Genomic DNA, 19,783 nt, shown 5'->3' with positions numbered 1-19,783 from the left:
GGGGGGGGGGTGGCTCCCAGATGAAACCAAGTTAGAGTCCTCCTCTCTGTGGAAATGTTCCCTGAGCCAGTGACGTCCAGAAGGAAGGAGTGCAGGACTGGGCCCCATCCGACTTGGTTCTCCAGAGGTTTCTTCAGCCTCACTTCCCCTTCTTGTGAAGCCCTTGGGGGGACAGAGCTAACACCTCCACCATTCCAGACTCCTCACAGCGCTGAGCACAGGCTTACAGAAGCCCTTGCTTCCGTATTGAACACTACGGACCATTTAGAAGGACGGTCTAAAGCCGCACTGTGCTCTGGAAACCGGGACTTCATCAAATCCATTTGTTCTGGAAATGTCCTTGAAAAATCAACCCCACCAGACGAGGCTCTGGGCACAGCCCTACATAGCTTCCATATTGAATAGGGAGTGAGGGCCAAGGTGCTTCTGGACTCAACCAAGAATCTGAGGAAAGCTCTGGGATACAGCCTGTGGTCAGGGGAAGGTAGAGGAGTAGCTGGGCGTAACCATGAGGGCCCACAGCAGGCAGGGAGGGGCTGGTAAGTAACACTGACACTCAACTTGGCAAGGACAAGGTCCACTGGCCTGTGCCCACCTAGACAGTAGAGGCTTTCCGGTACCCACTGGTCTGCAGCTGCCCTGGGATAGCTCTGCTAGGCTTGGCCATGCTACAGTCTGTCCGTGTCTTTGTTTACAGGACGCACCACCACCACCACCACCAAGGAGCCAGGAGACGTGGGCTCAGAGCCAAGTGGCCTCTCGGTGCTGGGCAGCCTTGCTCTGCGACACAGCTATGTCCCGGCACTGATCACCATGATGGTGAGCCCAAAGAAGGTGCCCCTCTCCCTTCTCCTCCTGGGTTAATGGTGGGGGCGTTCCTCTCAGACGCAGGGCTTGGGGGGGCGGCACTTCTTCTTTCAACAAGGACCCCTTTGTGAAGCCTTTGGAGAAAATGCAAGGTGTGTAGTGCTCAAGAGGTTTGTCAGGAGAATAGATGGAGTCCTGGTGGCACAATGATTAAGTGTTTGGCTGCTGACAGAGTCAGAAGTTTGAAGCCGTGTCAGGGAGAAGGTCTGGCTGTTGGGTCCTGAAAAGACAGTAGCCTAGATAACCCTCTCCTCTGTCACGTGGGGTCACTGAGAGGCAGAATCAACACAATGGCAGCTAACAATAACGAGAAGGTCAAGGAGGTTCAGGGTATCTTATAACTTCAAGATTTTCCATCAGGGTGGGAATAAACTGCTTCCGGGGGAGAAAAACACGGCAGTTTAGTTCCGTAAAGATTTAGCATCTTGGGCGTCTGGTGGGGCCTTGGACTCTGCGGCAGGGTCACTGTGAATCAGATCGGCTGTGCGAGTCAGTAATGGTGATTGGCGAAGAGCGTGTTTTTACCTGCTGGTTGATCACGTGAACATCCTCTTTGACAACATGTTGGCTCAAGTCTTTTGCTCCGTTTTTGATCGGATTGCTTGTCCTTTTGTTGTTGAACTGTACTTTTCAATTTGTTTTTCATGACAGACCCTTAGCAATTGCGTGTGTCCTGAAAACAGTCTCTTAGTCTGTAGGTAGCCTTTTCACACACTTGTTAGTTTTTTTAGGAATAAAAGTCTTTCTTTTTAAGGAGGTCTCTTTTTGAAATTTAGGTATGGTGAAACGATACCAGCAAAATACACACCTTTCTTCAATTATGAGCCACGCAGCCTCCCCTTGTTCTGTTCTCACAACTGCCCCTTGGTCCCCATGCCAGTCCCCCGTGAACACAGAGGTAGTGCTCTTCTGCACAGTGTTTGTTACCTGTGATGTGTTATTCAAACAGCTGGATGCTATTGTAAGTAAATAAAGCACAACTGAATATCTTTCTCATATTCTTTGACTTTCCCCAAGATCTGTTGAGGTATTCTTAAATTTCTTTTCGCAGTGGTTGCAGGTCTCTGTGTACAAGGCTTTTGCCTTCCTGGTTAAATTTATTCCCAGGTACTTTATTCTTTAGATGCTATTATAAGTGGTAATGTTTCCTTAATTTCCTTTTTTTGCTTACTCATTGTTGTTCTGTAGAAAGCCAACTGATTCTTACGTGTTGACCTTGTACCCAGACACTTTGCTGAGTTCATTTCTTAGTTTTAGTAGCTTTCTTGTGAACCCTTTGACGTTTCTCTGGACAGGATCTTGCCGTCTAAGAGAAGGGCTGGTTTTGTTCCCTCCTTTCTTAGATTCTTTTCCTCCTTCATGATCTTACTGATCTGATTAGCACCTCCGGAATGGTGGCGACACATAGTGACCAGTGGGAGCGTGCTTGTTGTGTCTGGTCCCACAGAGAAGGCTCGCAGTCTTTCTGCACTGGACATGATGTTAGGTTTTCCACAAGTATCTTTTATTACTTTGAGGAATCTTCCTTCTGTGAAAAGGTGTCAAATTTCATTAATTTTGTCAAATGCCCTTTCTGCATTAATTGAAATGATCGTGAATTTCTTTTCTTTTCTTTTCTCTTCTCTTCTCTTCTCTCCTCTTCTTTTCTTTTTTCCTAAAGTGATCTATAGTATGTTGTTTGTTGTTGTTATGTGCCGTCGAGTCATTTGCGACTCATAGCGACACTATGTACAACAGCCCTAAACCCTGCTCAATTCTGTGCCAATCGCATTGTCTCTGACACACCCATCCCGATTACCCCAGTCACTGAATCAATCCACCTCATACAGGGTCTTCCCTCCCTGCGCTGTCCCTCCACCCTCCCAAGCATGATGTCCCTCTCTAAGGACCGGTCTCTCCTTACAACATGCCCAAAGTATGTTAGATGGAGCCTCAGAATCTTTGCCTCCAAGGAGTAGCCTGGTTTAACCCTCTCTAGGATGAATCTGTTTGTTTTCTTGGCAGTCCATGGTACATTCAATACTCTTCTCCAGCACCACAGCTCATTGCTTTTTCTTTTCTGTAAAACTTATGATGATTTGGAAAGTGTACAGAACAAATTGGTTTTCCGTTCAACAGTCCATGCCCGTTGTGTTATGTGACTGTTGATTGAAATCACGTGCAGCTACACCCTTCCCGCTTCCTGTCTGTCATTCCCATTTCTGTTGTCCTTTCTTACCCTTCCTTATCTCTGGACCTGTCTCTGGGCAAATGCTGCCCCTTTCATCCCATACGGTTGATTTCGCAAGGAGCGAGCTTCCCTGGCATTTGTCCGTCTCGTAGGCCTGCTGATGGATGATGGTTTGGCTGACAGGTGAGTCATGGATTAATTCAGTTCAAGGCCACGGTGCCAGGGTTCCACCGGTCTCTCTCAGACCTGTAACCTGTGCCCTTTTTATGATTGTGAGGTTTGGTTCTCCGTTTTCCTCCCGCTCTTTCTACACCTGTTGTGGTTGCTTCCTGACTACTCAGCACAGACTGATGGATCAGCTGCGCCATTCTGGGCTCAAGGGAGAAGAGGCTGAAGTCTGGGCAGGAGTTAGTCCTCTGTACTAACGGTTTCCCTCAGTCTTTTTGTTGTTGTTTTTTTTTCCACTCAGGACAAGGAGCGACTAGTAGTTGCGCCTTAGATGGACCCTTGTCACTACACACTGAGGTCGGACGTGGACTATGTTATGTCAGCTGACCGTGATGTCATCTGAGAGGGCACGTTTCTGAGCTCTCAGACCCAACGATTCATTTTCTCAAAATGTTGGTTATCACTAAAATGTTGTCTTAACTTTATCATCTCTATGCTTGAATATGTTTCTGTGTATATTTACAGCTCATACAAGTATGTAGAAATATCCTTTAGCGTGCGCACACACACGTCCTCACAGGAACAGTTTTACTTGCCTTCCCAAACCGACTTCACTTCCGTATGTCTATTTATCCACCATTAACTTATTGATGTCGTGGTTGTTCCAGGATTGACTGTACGGTAGTATTTATGTCTTGCTTTTTTAAAAATATTTTTAATATTTTTTAAGTGTTATTTTTTTTTATTATGTGTGTGTGTGTGTGTGTGTGTAGACTGTCAAATCGGATCTGACTGGTACAGGAGGAGATTGCCCCTCCTTCTCCAGCAGAACATCTGCTTTATGTCTTGCTTTTAGCTCTTACTCCTCAGTGTCTTCTTTGACACCAACAGTTGTGCTGGCCTCCCCCACTCCGATACATTGCCTTTCCTTTCACCCAGGTAAATATCTGTCTCCTCTCTAGCTAGTGATTAACTTTCTCTTTCTCTTTCATCCCAGGAAATCACCAAAGACTATTTCTTTCTGTGTGTGTCTTTTCTTGACTTTATAATAGTGGCTTCATATGATATTTGTCCTATCATGATTGAATTATTTTATTCCACATAATATCCTCCAGGCTTTTCTGTGTTTTGAGGCATTTCACAGATTGTTTAACTGTGTGGATCATGACAAGTTGTGGCTGACATTGAGAAGAACTAGGCCCAAACCCACTGTCTTTGCCAGAGACCAAATGCTTAGTGCAGGTCACCCCTGAGGAGATTTCCCCCTCCGCCCCTTACAGAAGCCCCCCCAGTGTGGCCCCACTGGTGTCATAGAGGTTAGGATGTGTACTGCATAGGAGAGCTGCATTATTGGTTACTGAGGCTCCTGCCCGTGGTAGCATATTGTATTAACCATCACATTTTGAACTGTAGTCTTCAGGGAGCTGTCCTGCTCTCCCAACGGCCAAGCCTCTTGAGCAGTTAGAACCCACCAATGACCCTGTGGGAGAAAGACAAGCCAACTCCTTCTCCATTTACAACCCTGGAAACCTGCCAGAGGGTCAACTGTGAGTTGGTTTCAACTCAATGCAATGAGTTTGAATTCGATACAGAGCAAACAGGGCAGGAAAGAGTCATAAAGGGCATTAAAAAAGATAAAGAAGTAAGGGTCTGCTTGCAGGTGATGTTCTTATATATAAAACGTCCCAGAGACTCAACAAAAAAAGTCCTGGGACTTACGAAAGAAACAGCCAAGGGGAAGAGTACAAGATCAACAATACACAGAAATCAATCCAACTTCTCTACTCTAACAAAGAGAACTCTGAAAGAGAAATCAGGAAAACAATGCCATGTACAATAGCCACTCAAAAGATGAGCCACTTAGGAAGAAAGCTCGCCGGACACAATCGACCTTTACACGGGAAACTGTAAATTGCTAATATGAGAAGCCAAAGAGGTCTTAAGAAATGGAGGGCTCTGCCATGCTCATTAATGCTGCCATTAGACGCCACTGGCTCTGACTCACAGCCACCCGAGGGACCACAGAACAAAGCCAGCGACCCTGCAACCTCCTCGTGATGTCCATGGACCTTAAACCCATTGTTACAGTCACCGTGTCACTTCATCTATTCAAAGTCCTCTTCACTTTCTGAAGCCTGGTGCACTTTTCTAGGGACTGACCCCTCCAGACAACATAAGATAGTCTCATTATTCTTCCTTTCAAGGATCGCTAAGCGGGAGCTCTGGGGTCACGGGGGTAGGTGTGTCACAGTCAGTAAATCTGGCTTAGGGGAGGGCAGGCTTCAGAGCTATTGTCCATAGGGTCACTATGAGTCACAGAATGCGATGGCACATAACAACAACAACATTCTTTGCCAGTATCACAATTCAAAGATACCAATTCTCCTTCTGTCTTCCTTACTCAACGGCCAACTTTCATATGCAATGAGTCAGTTGAAAACACCGTGGGTTGGGTCAAGCACACCTTAGTCCCGTCCGTGTGATTTACGGCCTCCAGAAAACCCACTGGAGGGTTAGCTAGTTGGAGTTGGTTCTGACTTTATGGCAATGAGTTTGAGAGTGTTGGGTTGTTATTTCCTTCAGTTATCAATGTGCGTGCTATATTCTTCCATTTGGGTGGATCTTTTTTGGTTTCTTATAGCAATGTTTTGTCATTTCCTTTGTAAAGGCCTTTTGTACCCAGCTTTATTTTTTAAGTGATTCTTCTTTGGGCTGGCTGCTTTAAGTGATGGGGATTTCCTTGTTAGAGTTCTCTTTGTTAGAGTAGAGGAACTGGACTGTTTTTTAATGTTGTTGATCTTCAACTCTACCTCTTAGTTGTTCTTGTTGTTGTTGATTACTGTCGAGTGGAGCACAAGTCATTGCTACTCTATGAACAAAAGAGCTAATGAATGCCTTTCTATAACTATTACAGCTTCTTCACGTTCATAACATTTCCGTAGGCATGTGGTTTAGGAAGTGGATGCCACTCTTGCTTCCAAACCTGCCCCACAGCTGGGAGTTCCACCAAACACTGTCCACACTGGTAAACCATTATGGTATTTGATACCCAATGGCACATCACAGGTTCAGCATCACAGCAAACCCAGATTACTTCAGTACAGCAAATCGACTAAGAGTGATGTATAAATTAAAAGAATGTTCTTCCAAAATATATCACCAGTCTCACTTAGCTTAAGCCGTCAAGACAAATACGGCTCATAGCGACCCTATGAATGAAAGACCTGAACTCTGTTCTATAATTAGCATCATTTTTTTAAGTTTTATAGAGTTTATAGTTGTCCCTTCTATAAATTCTTACAGTTCTTAGTTGTACCTTCTATAAATTCCAGTAATTTTCTTGTGTTTCCGAAGTTGTTTATGTTTAGGATTGTCTGGAAAAAAAGCATAATTTTACTTATTCTTTTTTACTTTGAATGTCTTTTATTCACCTTTCTTGCCATATTGCTCTGGCTAAGACTTCTAACACTTTTTTTTAAATGTATCATTTGTTTGAGGAGAGATTAGAAGAATGTTAGCAGCCATGTCTGACAAAACTAACTTAAGAAGTGATAATTCATGTTCTTACAAGAAATGGTTGTCCTGGCAAAGTTGCCAAAGACTTGAAATCCTATGTTGAGATTTTCTCAAGAATCAGCCAAAATACTCTCAGACATTTCAAAAACTAAGTCAGGCATTTTTGAAATGAAGATTTATATTCTTTTCTTTCCATTTAAAATTACTTCCATTTTTGTATTTTATGAATTTGCCTTCTTTATCATCATAAGAGATATCTCACATGAATGTATTTATTTATATTGCCTTAAGAAATATCTCAGTTATGCTTTTCTAAACAACTTAGACAGTTGAGATTCCTACACAGGAACAGTAAAGCCACATTTTTAATCTTTCCTACATTTCCAAGAAAAATTCAGACATACTTAAGATTTTCCAATGTCCATTAAAAAAAATAAAGAGAGAGTAAAAGAGAAGAAAGTGGCAAAATAGAGCCCCAAAAATGTGTTTTAAATTTCTGAAAGTAAAGAATGTCTATTTAAACATTACTATTTCTAACTTTTGTACATAGTTTTGTCTATCCAGAACTCAAGAACACAACTAACATTTCACAAAGTAGGACTTAACATTTTGAAAATATAAGGAACAATGTATCAAGGGGTATAGAAGATTCTAATAGTAAATTAAATATAAGGTACATAATTTAAAAGCTTTGGGTTTTGTATAACAATTTTAATTTAAATATTAAAAAAACACACACCTGAAAAACCTAACAGGGCATGGTTTGTAAGCCGTATCAAGTGCTTTTATCTCTTTATATTTCAAAAAGAAATTCGGAGACAGTGAGATTGGCACAGGACAGAGCAGAGTTTAGGGCTGTTGTACATAGGGTCGCTATGAGTCGCAAGCGACTCGACAGCACATAACAACAACAACAAACACTAGAAAATTTGTCATAAATGACATTATGCAAGGGTTATACGACCAAGGCAGAACTGACTCTCCAGCGGGTTTTGAGAGGCAGAACGTCACAGAGGAGCAGATTGCCCCTCCTTCTCTGAAAGAGCAGCTGGGGTATTTGAATCACGTGTCTTTGAGTTGACAGTGCAACTTCTTACTGCTAGGCCAGCAGTGGTCCACTCTGGTCCTGTGTAAAATGACCCTCCCATACTCCCCTGGAAACTCATACTTGGTGACATTGAAGGTCTCCCTCAACTTAACTTTCCTTCCCTGTATCTCTAGTGAGATAAAGGATGTTCCCTAAGATCACATCATAGAGATAGTTCACGTACATTGATCACAGCTGTAAAGGGATTTGCATAGCTTACAATTATGTCATTTTTGTTGTACCTCCAGCAGTAAATCACACGAGAGGAGATTGCCCATCTTTCTCCCTTGGAGAGACAGACAGATTCAAACTATGTGCCTTTGAGTGAGCGACACAGCTTCTTATCACCAGGCCACCAGCACTCCCAGTTATACCATTGTTGCTGTTGTTGTTGGATGCTGGTAAGTCAGAGCTAACTCATGGCTGATCCCACAAAGCAGTCACAGTGTCAGCATCACTGTTAACTCTCCTCTCCAATATGCTAATGAAGGACGCTAAAGGGTGCCTTCATCTGAGTCCTACTTACAAGAAGGCTGCTTTCAGATTTTCTCCATTGAAAACAATGTTGATTTTGAGGGTAGTTCCTTCACTATGTGGAGAAATTTCCTCTCATATTCTTAAACTTCATCAGTAAGCACTTTCTCCTTTCCTGCAAGCAAGGTGTGTCACCTGCATATCACGGGTTATTGATGAGTCTTCATTCAAGAACCTGGACTCTATGAAGAAGGGTGTGGCATCAGGACTGAAAGATTTGCTCAGTGTATAGAGATGATGAGACAATACAAGCTTGATGCACACCTTTCTTATTGCTAAAACTATGCAATATCTCCTTGCATATTCTATTCCAGTGACTGCTTCTTGATCTAGCGACTGGTTCTACATTATTACACTTAACTGTTGTAGAATTCCCTTTCTTCTCTATTGTTATCCATAATTTATTATGACTTATAAAGTCAAATGACTTTTTATCCTCAAGAAACCATCTTTCTAATCTTCTAGACTGTCAGTCAATGTTTGACATTAGTATTGATAATTCTTGTTTCATGGCATCTTCTGAATCCAACTTTAATTTCTAGCAATTCCTTGTCTGTGTGCTACTGAAGCCTTTTTGAAATATCTTCGGCAAACACATACCTGTGTGTGATACTAATGACATGATTCCATCAATTCTGCATTCTGCTGTATCGTCTATATGTTAATAGGCACAAATATGGCCATCAGCTGGCCAGGTAGCTGTATTCCAGTTTCTAGGCATAGACAAGTTAACACAGCTAGGAGTTCACCTGTTTGCTGATAAACCTCTACTGGTATTCCATCAACTCTGGGACCCTTATTTTTTTTGCCAACACCTTCACTGTACCTTGGCCTTCTACTCTTTGTACTGCCAGGTCTTGGTCATATGCTAACTCCTGAAAACTGTTCAGTGTCAATTAATTCTTTCTGGTGGTTTTTTTTTTTTTACCCAAAAAAGGGCCTTCGTTTGCTGCTGTGGCACAATTCCAAAATGAGGCGCGGCAGTCACAAACATCCATTAATAACAGGAACGTGGAATGTACCGAGAATGAATTTAGGAAAATTGGAAGTTGTCAAAGATTAAATGGAACAGATGAAGTTTGACATCCAAGGCTAAAATAGATGTATTAGTAATTTTAGACAGCTAAATCAGATAATCACAAGGTCTACTGGAATGATTGAGAGGAACAATGTCACGTTCCTCCTCAAAAAGAACATTTCAAGATCTGTACTGAAGTACAATGCTGTTAGTCATAGGTAAATACTACCCAAGGAAAACTATTATTTATTTTTAAACACCACCCACTGAAAGCAACAATGCAGCAGCGGGCTTCCTTGCCAAGAAGGTAAACTCTGCTCTGTGAAGGCTGCTCTGCCCTTGTCACACTTTGAGCGCTTTCCTAATCATCAGGCACGATAGCAAACTGTGGTGCCCTCCTCATGGGATTTCATTATTTCAGAAGTAGGTGGCCAAGCCTGCTTTCTAGTCAGTCTTAATCTGGAAGCTCAACTAAAACCTGTCCTCTATGGGTGGTCCTGGTTATGTTTGCTGTAACAATGACATCATTTTCAGTATCACATAAACAAACAAGCCACCATGGTACAACAAACATAGAAAAATGGTGGCATGCTTGGCAGTGATGTCTTGTTGTTGTTGTTGTTGTTATTTTTCATTGAGTCACCTGTGACCCTGTGTACAACAACCCTAAACCCTGCTCTATCCTGTGCCAATCTTATTGTCTCTAGAACACCTATTCCCATTACCCCAGTCACTGAATCAATCCACTTCACAGAGTTTCTTCCTCTCCTGCGCTGTCCCTCCACCCTCCCAAACATGACGTCCCTCTCCAAGGACTGGTTCCTTCTTGCAACATGTCCAAAGTATGTCAGACAAAGCTTCAGAATCCTTGCCTCCAAGGAGCAGCCTGTTTAAACCCTCTCCTATTTGTTCTCTTAGTGGTCTTATTTGTTCTCTTAGCAGTCCATGATATGTTCAATCCCCTTCTCCAACACCACGGCTCAAAGGCACCAATTATCCTTCTATCATCCCTTGTCACTGTCCAGCTTTCTGAAGCATAGCAAGTGACTGCAAAGACCATGTTCTGTATCAGGTGCACCTTAGTCCCCAGACTGACATCATTACTCTTCAGTACTCTGGAGAGCTCTCTGACAGACAGCAGACTTTTCCAACTCAAAACATCTTTTCATTCCCTCGCTGCTGGTGCCAAGAGTGTTGACTGTGGAGCCATACAAACTAAACCACTCATATGCAAGGTCAAACTGAAGCTAAGAAAAATTAAATCAAATCCACAGAACCAGAATATTACCTTGAGTCTATCCCACCTGGATTTCAAAATCATCTCAGGAACAGGTTTGAGGCCCTGAACACTAATGAGTGAAGACCAGATGAGTTGTGGGAAAATATCAAGAATATCATGGGTAAGAGTGCAAAAGATCATTATAAAGACAGAGGAGGAAGAAAAGACCAAAACAGATCTCAGAAGAGACTCTGAATATTGCATTTGAGCAACAAGAAGCCAAAGCAAAGGGAAGAAATCAAGATATTAAGGAGCTGGACAGATGATTTCAAAGGACAGCACAGGAAGACAAAGAGGTGTCTTACTCTTTCTTTGATTATTTATTGGGTTCTGTTGGCTAGGATTTTGGCTAGATATATTTCATCTGTGTTTGTAAGGGATACTTTTTCTTCATTTTCTACTTTCAATGGTGTCTTTGCCTTGTTTGCTTATGTGCAGTGAATGGGAAGTATTTCATCCTTTATTCTGAAATAATTTGAGTGTAACTAGTGTCAACTCTGTTCTGACTGATACAATTTACATTTTGGTCCGAGAATAATTTTGTTGGAAGATTTTTTATGACCTATTCATTTTCTTAATTTGTGATGGACCTGGCCACCTTTTCTACCTCTGATTATCTTAGTTTGGGTAGGGAATGTTTTTCGAGATATTTGTCCAGTTCCTTTACGTTTTCAAATTTATTGAAGCATAGTTCTTCATGTTATTACTAGGTGCTGTCAAATCAGCTCCAACTTTACTGACCCTACTGTCCTTGGACTGCCGTAACTACCAACCTAACCCCCTTGGCAGAAGTTTAGCCAGAGTGCAATTTCACAGCAGGGCACTTTGGACATGTAAGCAGGATGGGCCAGTCCTTGGAGCAAGCAGGAGTCAGAAAAGGAAAGGAAGACCCTCAAAGTAATGGACTGACACAGTGACTGCAGCTCTGAATTCAAGCAGACCAGAGACTGTGAGGCAGCACTGCATTGAGCAGGATTCGATCTGTCGTAGACAAGAGTGCTGTGAGGTACAGCTGACACAGGGCCCCTTGTAAGAATAATAATTAGTAGTAGTATTGTTACTGTCACGGCATAGTCTGTCTCTTCAATTTGGTTAAAGTCTGATGCATGTATTGTGAGGCTCTATCATTGACTAAGTGGATACTTAGTACGGTAATGTTCTCTTATTGGACTGACTCTAGTCATTGTATGATGTCCTTCCTTGGCTCTTGCTGGGTTTTTTTGTTTGTTTGTTTTTGTTTTTAAGGATAGAGCAGCGTTTAGGGCTCTTGTACATAGGGTCGCTATAAGTTGCAAGTGACTCAATGACACATAACAACAACTATGTTATCAGAAATTAACACTACCAGTCTTTCTGATTTTTGTTAATATTTGCTTAGTATTTCTTTTGCAATCCTTTCATTTAATTTGTCTTTCTCTTTGTGTCTCAGGTTTACCTCTCTTATATGCACCTTAGAAGCATGTTGATGCGTTCTATTTTCTCATCTATTCGGCTGGTTGCCATCTATTGATTGGTGCATTAATCCAGTTACATTCAATGTAATTATTGGTAGGGGAGGATTTGCTGCTGTCTTTTTTTGCTGGGAGTTTTTGGTGTTGTCAATGGTTTCATTGTTCCATATATTCCAAAGAACATGTTCTGTTTTCTAAGCCAAGTTCATTTTGTTGATGAGTTTTCTTATAATTTCCTTCATTGCTTTTGTTTTAGTGTTTACTGAATCTTTATCATTTTCTTTTTCTTTTAATTTTGATGAGGTTTATTGATTTTCATTGACCTTTTCCTGTAATTTATTATTATCTTCACAAGTTTAAGGCAGACTATTCTTTCTTGGTACCGTCTTGACTTCCTCTCTGCTGCAAAGTTCCAGGACTACGGCCTTTATTTCCTTTTTACTTTGTAGTTATGACTGTTTACAAATTGGAATTACTGCCTCTCCATTTTCAGTCTTACAATTTTGTTCTATTTTTGAAACTTGTATATCTGAATTTGTGTTTTATGCTTGTTTTTATTTATTTTTATGTGTTTGAATGAAGGTTTATGAATCATATTAGGTTTCCATACAATCATTAATAGACACTTTTTTTCTATAATTATATTTTATTAATTTTCATGAACATTTACAGAGATTTTGGGTTTCCATTCATTCATTGTTGCACTATTCTCTCTACCCTCCTCCCAGTTTGTTCTTGTCCAAATGCCACAGTGCTTGTCAAAGCCAGTTCTGATTAATCTTCTTTGTCAGTGTGTCCTTTGCCATTCCCTATCACTCCTCCCTGAGAGAGACTTCACCCTGAGTCATAAGGAAAAGGGGATGGCGTATTCTCTTAGCTACTTCCTGCTGAAAAGGGACGCTGTGGGTTTCAGGGTGAAGATCTTCTCTCACTACTCTAAAGGGCCCCTTTGGCAGTAGGAAACACATAGACTATTATGGAGATTGATTTTGGAATTTAGATGCACTCTTATTGATTGTGCTTGGCCGTACATGTTCATATCCTTGAAGATGTATCATGGGGGTGTTGCAACCTAGAAGACACAAATTTGACTAACAAGTTATAAGTACATGAGTCCAGAAATTATGGAAAAGTAAAAGAAAAGGTTCTTTCATTGTTTTACAAACCCTCCCCCAGGTCCCCTCCACCATGTAGCCCTCGCTCTAGACTCCTGTGATGACAGAAATACCTAGTTATATATCTCTTTTAAACAGTTTTCTCCCTCCTCTGTTTCAGTGCAGTATACATTATTGAACCCATCTTACTCAGTCTCTCCCCAACCCCAAGGACAGTCCCATTCTACAACAGTGGCATCATGTAATATTTGTCCTTTTGTGACTGGGATATTTCACTCAGCATAATGTTCTCCAGAGTCAACCATTTTGAATAATATTGCATGAGTTCCTTGTTTTTTAATGCAGCATAGTATTCCATTGTGCGAATATACCACAGCTTCTCTAGCCATTCGTTTGTTGATGGGCACTTAGGTTGTTTCCAACTCCTTGCTATTGTGAACAAAGCTGCAATAAACATGGGTGTGCATATATCTGCTTGGATGTCAGCTATGGTCTCTTCAGGGTATATTCCCAGTAGTGGAATTGCTGGGTCAAATGGTATCTCTATTTGCAACTTTTTGAGAAAGCGCCGTACTGCTTTCCACAGGGGTTGCACCATTTTACACTCCCACCAACAGTGAATCAGGGTTCCAGTTTCTCCACAACCTCGCCAGCATTTGTTGCTTGCTGTTCTGTTAAATTTTGCTATTTTGACTGGGGTGAAATGATATCTCATAGTTGTTTTAATTTGCATCTCTAATAGACACGTTTTATAAACTTTAATTATTATTGATCAGTGTGAGAATTTGTTGTAATGTCTAATCTACCCTTTAGTGTATGTTTCCTTCTTGTCTGACTCTAACATATGTATGTATATATGTATATGTGTATATGCGTGTATATACAATGTGTGTATGCATGTATGTGTGTATGTATATATGTACATACATATGCATGTAGGTAAGGATGTATTTATTGAGCAGCTCTGACAACATAATGGGAAGGGAGTTGTGCTGCCAACCCAGAACAGTCAGGGCCTACTATGTTAAAAGCAATCTTTGGTTGTGAATCGTGTTACATGCTAGCTTTCTAACCAAAAGGTTGATAATTCACAACCACAAGATTCTGGGGGCGGGGGGAAGAATGGACAGTCTCCTCCTGCAGAGATTTATAAGCTCACAGACCCAAAGGAGGGTCCCCATGAGTTGGGGTCCACTTGAGGGCTATCGGTCTGGTTTGTTTGACAACGTAGGGAGTGTTCCCCTCTTCTTATTGCTCCCATCTCTGGTGGAACATAAAGCAATGAATGCTGATCTCTGCATTTATACATGGTCTTGTCTTTTTATCGACACGAGTTCATGCAGCGGCTGTCCTTTTATGACTGGTTTGTTTTATTCACTATATTGTCCTCCCGATTCATCTGTGTTACAAGATGTTTTGAGAACCCATTGTGATTGTTCCTAGCTGTGCAGGATTCTGTTGGATGTTTGGGCCATATTTGCTGTGTCCGCTCCTCTGTTGGTGATTGGTGGATGTTTGGTTTTTCTGGGTTTTTGTTTTCATGTCAACTGGTGGCACTTCTATTGGATCGCAGGTATCTGGGGATTGCTGGAATGGACGGTATTTCCACATCTCGCTTTTTGAGGACATGCCATACTATTATATAAAGAGGTTGCACCATTTTGCAGTCCCATCAGCAGTAGGTCAAGGGTTCCAATCTCTCCAGCATTTGTGTTATTTCCAGTTTCTGTTTGGGTTTCAGTCATTGCGGTTATTTTCAAGAGTGAGACAGCATCTCAGTGTGGCTTCCCTTTGCGTCTCTCTCGTGGCCAGAGACCAACATCTTCTCATGTGTTTGTTGCCTCTTGAATGTCACCTTTGGTAAAAATGTCTGTCATATCTTTTTCCCATTTTAAATAGGTTTTTTTTTGCTGTTGAGTTGTTGACATTTTCCGTATATTTTAGCCATCAGACCTCTATCAATTAACATCATTCCCAGCGAGATTTTCTGCCTGTAGGTTCGCCTTTCACTCTTTCAAGAAAACCCTTTTCTGAACGTAAGTATTCCATTTCGAGGAAGTCCCATGTAACTAATTTGCCATCTGTTGTTTGTGAATTTGTAGCTGTGTTTGGTAATCTATTTCTGGAAACATGAAGTTCCCTAGTTCTGTGCCTGTGTCGTCTTCAAAGCCCTTGTTAGTTCCAGCTTTAACTGGTAGGTCTTTGTTCTGTTTGGAGCCACCCTTTTGGTGTATAACGTGAGGTATGGATCCTACCTTATTTTTCTGCAAATGGATAACTAGTTTTTCCGGCACCATTCATTAAAGAGACTGTTTCTTCCCCATCAAACGAACTCTGACCCTTTTCAACTCTAAGTGCTTCAGGCTTTCCCTTTTGACCCCATGATTGCTTGGGCGTGTGTTAATCTCTGCAGAGTCGCGTCTTTTCCAGGTTGCCTTCTCTTTCATTCCTAAGGGGCACCTTCCGCAGCACATTGCTCTGAGCTGGGGCACAGTAGGCTAGGACTTGGGCGCTTCACAGAAAGCCCTTTCTGAGGACAAGTCTTGCTGTGATGGAGAATCTGTTCAGGTTGGACTCGGTGCTTGTTTGGCCATGCAGGGACCTGACTTCAGCACTGGCTTAAAAATCAGGGAGAAAGACCCTCTTAAGGAAACTCGAGTCCCCTCTGACTGCTCTGTACAAGACAGAATGTGATTGCAACAGATGAGGGAGAGAACTGTTTAAAAGGGATATATGATTAGGTATTATTGTCATGACGGGAGTCCAGAATGAAGGCTGCACAGTGGAGTGGACTCGGGGGAGGGATTGCATAGCAATGAAAGAATCTTTCTTTTACTTTTCAAGGAGAAAAGTTAATGGGGCGGGGGGGAATGGGGCAGGGAGAAAAGTGCAACAATGAATGACTGGAAACTCTAAGTCTCTGTAAACTTTCATTAAGATTGTTGTTGTTGTTGTTGTTGTTGTTGTGTGCCATTGAGTCCTTTGCGACTCATAGCGACCCTATGTACAACATCCCTAAACCCTGCTCTATTCTGTGCTAATCACATTGCCTCTGGCACAATTAATTAAAAAAAAAAAGAATGTGAGATTATACTGGAAACAAAAGACAACTGATCCAATCCTAACTCCAACATGGAGTAAGAGGCGTGTGTGTGTGTGTGTGTGTGTGTGTGTGTGTGTGTGTCCGTCCCTGCATGGAGATTTTGATCTGGAGGGGTGACCTGAGCAGGAGCGCTGCGTAGGGAAGGGGGAGATCTCTGGTCTGAGGTGTGAACAGGGACCATCGTCCACTGTCTCAGGTTTGGAGCATCACTCACCACAGCTGGCTGAGCTTTGTGCTGCTGCTCTGGGCCTGTGCTGTCTGGCTGGCCCGTGACCGCCGCTCCCTGGCCCTCCTCAGCGCCCCAGGCCTGGTCCTCTACGCCAACCTCCTGGTCCTCCTCAACTTCTGTGTGGGGCTTCACCTGGCCCAGGAAGAGTTGTTCCCAGGTGTTCCTGGCTGGCTTCTCACGGACTTGGACCTCAAGCCCTACCCCCGGCCGTGCCTTCACCTTATCATCAAAGTAGGGTCACAGATCTTCCTGCATTCTGGGGGGGCATACAGGGAACCCCCGAGGGGGACTCATAGGTACCAAGAGCCAAGCTGGGGACAGCAGAGGGTTGTGAGCATGAGGGACCTGGAGCCAGGGACCTGGGCCTTTCCTCTGGGCTCCAGCTTCTACAGAATGGAGGCAATAACACCTCCCCTCCCCTCTCCGATGCCTGGGGTCCCTGTGAGGGGCCCCCACAGTGAGGGGCGTGTGAGTGGCTGCAAACCAGGACAGGATAGTCTTGTCCCTGCCACCCTCCCCTTTCCCTCTGTGGGCGCACCCTCCCCAGCAGGTCCTCTGAGGGAAACGGCAGCCGCAGTGTGAGCAAAGCCTGACACTCATTCATGTCTCACTGCAGAGCTTCTATGCGGCATCCTTCTGGCTGCTGCTGCGGCAGCAGGTCCTGGAGAGGCAGATGCGGGGACTCGTTACCGTGGCTTCGGAGGGAGATGCCAGAGCAGCACGTGGCGAGGACCTGATGCTGCCCCGCACCCCGGGCCTTCCAGTGGCCGGCCCACCAGTGCTGGACCTCCATGTGCCAGGTTCCTAACCTCCATCAGCCTTCCTGGCAACCCCAGCTCCTAAAAAAAAAAAGGCCAAGGAATGCCCATGAGCTCCTGGCCCAGCCTTCCTTCCCTGGGTGGGGTCAAGGTCAAGTTCCTGGTGACTATTGACGTGGTATTCAGAGGGTTGCAGAACAGCCTTCTGCAGTGAAATGCCCAGTGTTGGGGGCAAAGGCCCCTCCCTCGTGATGGGCATTGTCAGCTCTTCCAAGGTCTGAGCTGCCCCTCCCGAAGTAAAACCAGCTCTGGGGTGAGCTTGGCAGAGGTCCCTGGCCCCTCAGTGCTGGTTCCCTGTCTGCTCTCATTTCTGTGCCTCTGAGTCAAAAAGTCTGGTGTCTGTTTTGACACCCCAGCTCCCATGACCAAGCCACCGTGAGGATGAACAGGATCTGGTAGAACCCCAAATCTTGAGTCTCTAGATGTCCTTAGTACCACCCTGAGGTGCAGAGAAGGACTGAGCAGAGGGCAGACGCGTTCTGGGGCGGGAAGCCCACCCGGCACTGGTCCTGATGGCCTCCTTCCCCTCCAGGGTCAAGCAGGCCCCCCAGTGTCCTGGTTGATGTGTTTGGATCCTTTCTCCGGGGCCTCCTTGTCAAGTACTGGATCTATGTCTGTGGCGCCATGTTCTTCCTCATCAGCTTTGATGACAGGGTGGTGGCGTATAAGATCGTCTATGGCTTCCTCTTCTTATCCTGGCTGGCCCTGTATCAGGTGTGTATCAGCTGTACAGCCCAGAGCCTGCTCCACACCCTGGCCCCGCAGGTCTGCAGCTCAGTGTCAGGAGGGGACACTGTCCCTCACACACGCTCGGCTCAGCGAGCCGTCAGGCCCTCAAGCAAGCCAAGCCATGAGGCACACAGGGCATGCGTGGGGCAGGGTCCATTAATTTGTTGTTGGGAATATACACAGAAGAAAGCTCACCACTCCGACCATCTCCACATCACAGTTCAGTAACAGGACAGTCTTCCAGCTGCACATCCAGCTCACCCTCCTTTCCCGAGGTTTCCCTCCTCACAGACATAGTCACTGCCCCCTCAGGCGCTCATCCAACCTTTTGAGTGGCTGTCGTCATTCTGGTCCCTTGTGGGGAGTTCATTGAAAGATTGGCCATATTGTGTGGTACCAAGGTCAGTGCGCTCTGCAGAGGGCAGGCCACCTTCTCAGGTTCAGGTCACGAGACAGGCCATCTGACATGCTGCCTCCATTTACCTGCCAGCCCTCCCAGCCCCAGCGCCCAGGAGACCAAGGCCACAGGCAGGTCGGAGGGAGTGGAACCTCCTTTCCTCCAACCCATTCACTTCCCAGAGGCCTCCACGTGGTCACTTCTCATAGCGTGGCGGGTGGCGGAGACCCAGAGGGCAGCCACGGGAGCCCATTTGTGTGAATCAATGTGGCAGCCCACCCACTGTACCGCTGGGCACAGCATCCCTGCAGTTTCCACACAGGCTGGCGGGAGGTAGTGTGTGCCCGAGAGGAAGATTGATTTCCGATGCCTCTCAGATTGTCCAGTAAACACAGGGCTTCCAACCAGGTGCCTGCAGGCTTCAATGGACATGGCCTACCCCAGGGTCTCCGCTTGGTATCCTGACGGTAGCTCGGCTACAGACATGGCCTCTACCTCATTCTGAGTCTCGTACAAAACTCACTTAGACCTCTGTCTTCTAATGAGCCCTGGGGTTGAGCCAACCAAGTAGTCTGTCTGAAAGCATGAGATCATGTGGGATTGGGGAGGGAGTGGTGGAGAGCTGAGCCCTCCCTTGGCCCCTCGCTTGTCCTTGTCCCTAGTTAACCTCCATGCATGTCCCTGGAGACCGTGTCGACATTGCAGGTGCACTATCCCACCTGGCGGAGGCTCCTGAAGTGCTTTTGGATGGTGGTCGTTTCCTACTCAATGGTGGTCCTCATTGTGGTCTACACTTACCAGTTTCAAACCGTGTCTGGATTTTTCAACCAGACCCTGGGGCTCTCTGAAGAAGGGTAAGCAGTGGGATCATGCAGCTTGACAGTAGCAGTCCATAATGGGGTTTGCTAGAAAGTCCTTGTTCTGCAAGTGTCCCTGGGCTCTGGGGTCTGGGAAGGTGGGCATCAGAGTTACTCAGCCCTGTGGCCTCCTGTGGAAATCTGAAGACCACAAAGGAGTCACGGGATGCGGTTGCCAAAGGAGCAACCGTGATGATGCCTTGTCAGCATGGGAGAACCTGAAGGTTTCTCATCTTAGGCTCTTCTAGTTGGTTCTGTCCAGTTTGGGGGTATCTCTTCAGAGCTCTGACTCTTCTGGGTCTTGGGAGCCCCTCTTCTACCTACAGTTGGCACGAAGGTCAGGGTTGACAAGGGCAAGGTGAAGGTGAACCCATCAAAGTGCTGCCATCAGATAGTGCCTGCTCTATGAGTCCTCAAAGGCCATGGACTTTGCCCCCACCCCCAC

The 19,783-nt window shown here is 44.6% G+C and overlaps 1 pseudogene; it reads left to right on the top strand.

Moving 5' to 3' along the window:
* Positions 1–508: 508 nt before the first annotated feature.
* The window catches only part of LOC102858699, an 88,701-nt pseudogene continuing 69,426 nt past the window's right edge, over positions 509–19,783 (top strand).

The sequence above is a fragment of the Elephantulus edwardii genome, unplaced genomic scaffold, assembly GCF_000299155.1.
Source record: "Elephantulus edwardii isolate Elephantulus edwardi_28Jun2011 unplaced genomic scaffold, EleEdw1.0 scaffold00193, whole genome shotgun sequence".
Classification (NCBI taxonomy): domain Eukaryota; kingdom Metazoa; phylum Chordata; class Mammalia; order Macroscelidea; family Macroscelididae; genus Elephantulus; species Elephantulus edwardii.
The sequence above is the reverse complement of the archived record's forward strand: the minus strand, read 5'-3'. Positions and strand labels throughout refer to the sequence as shown.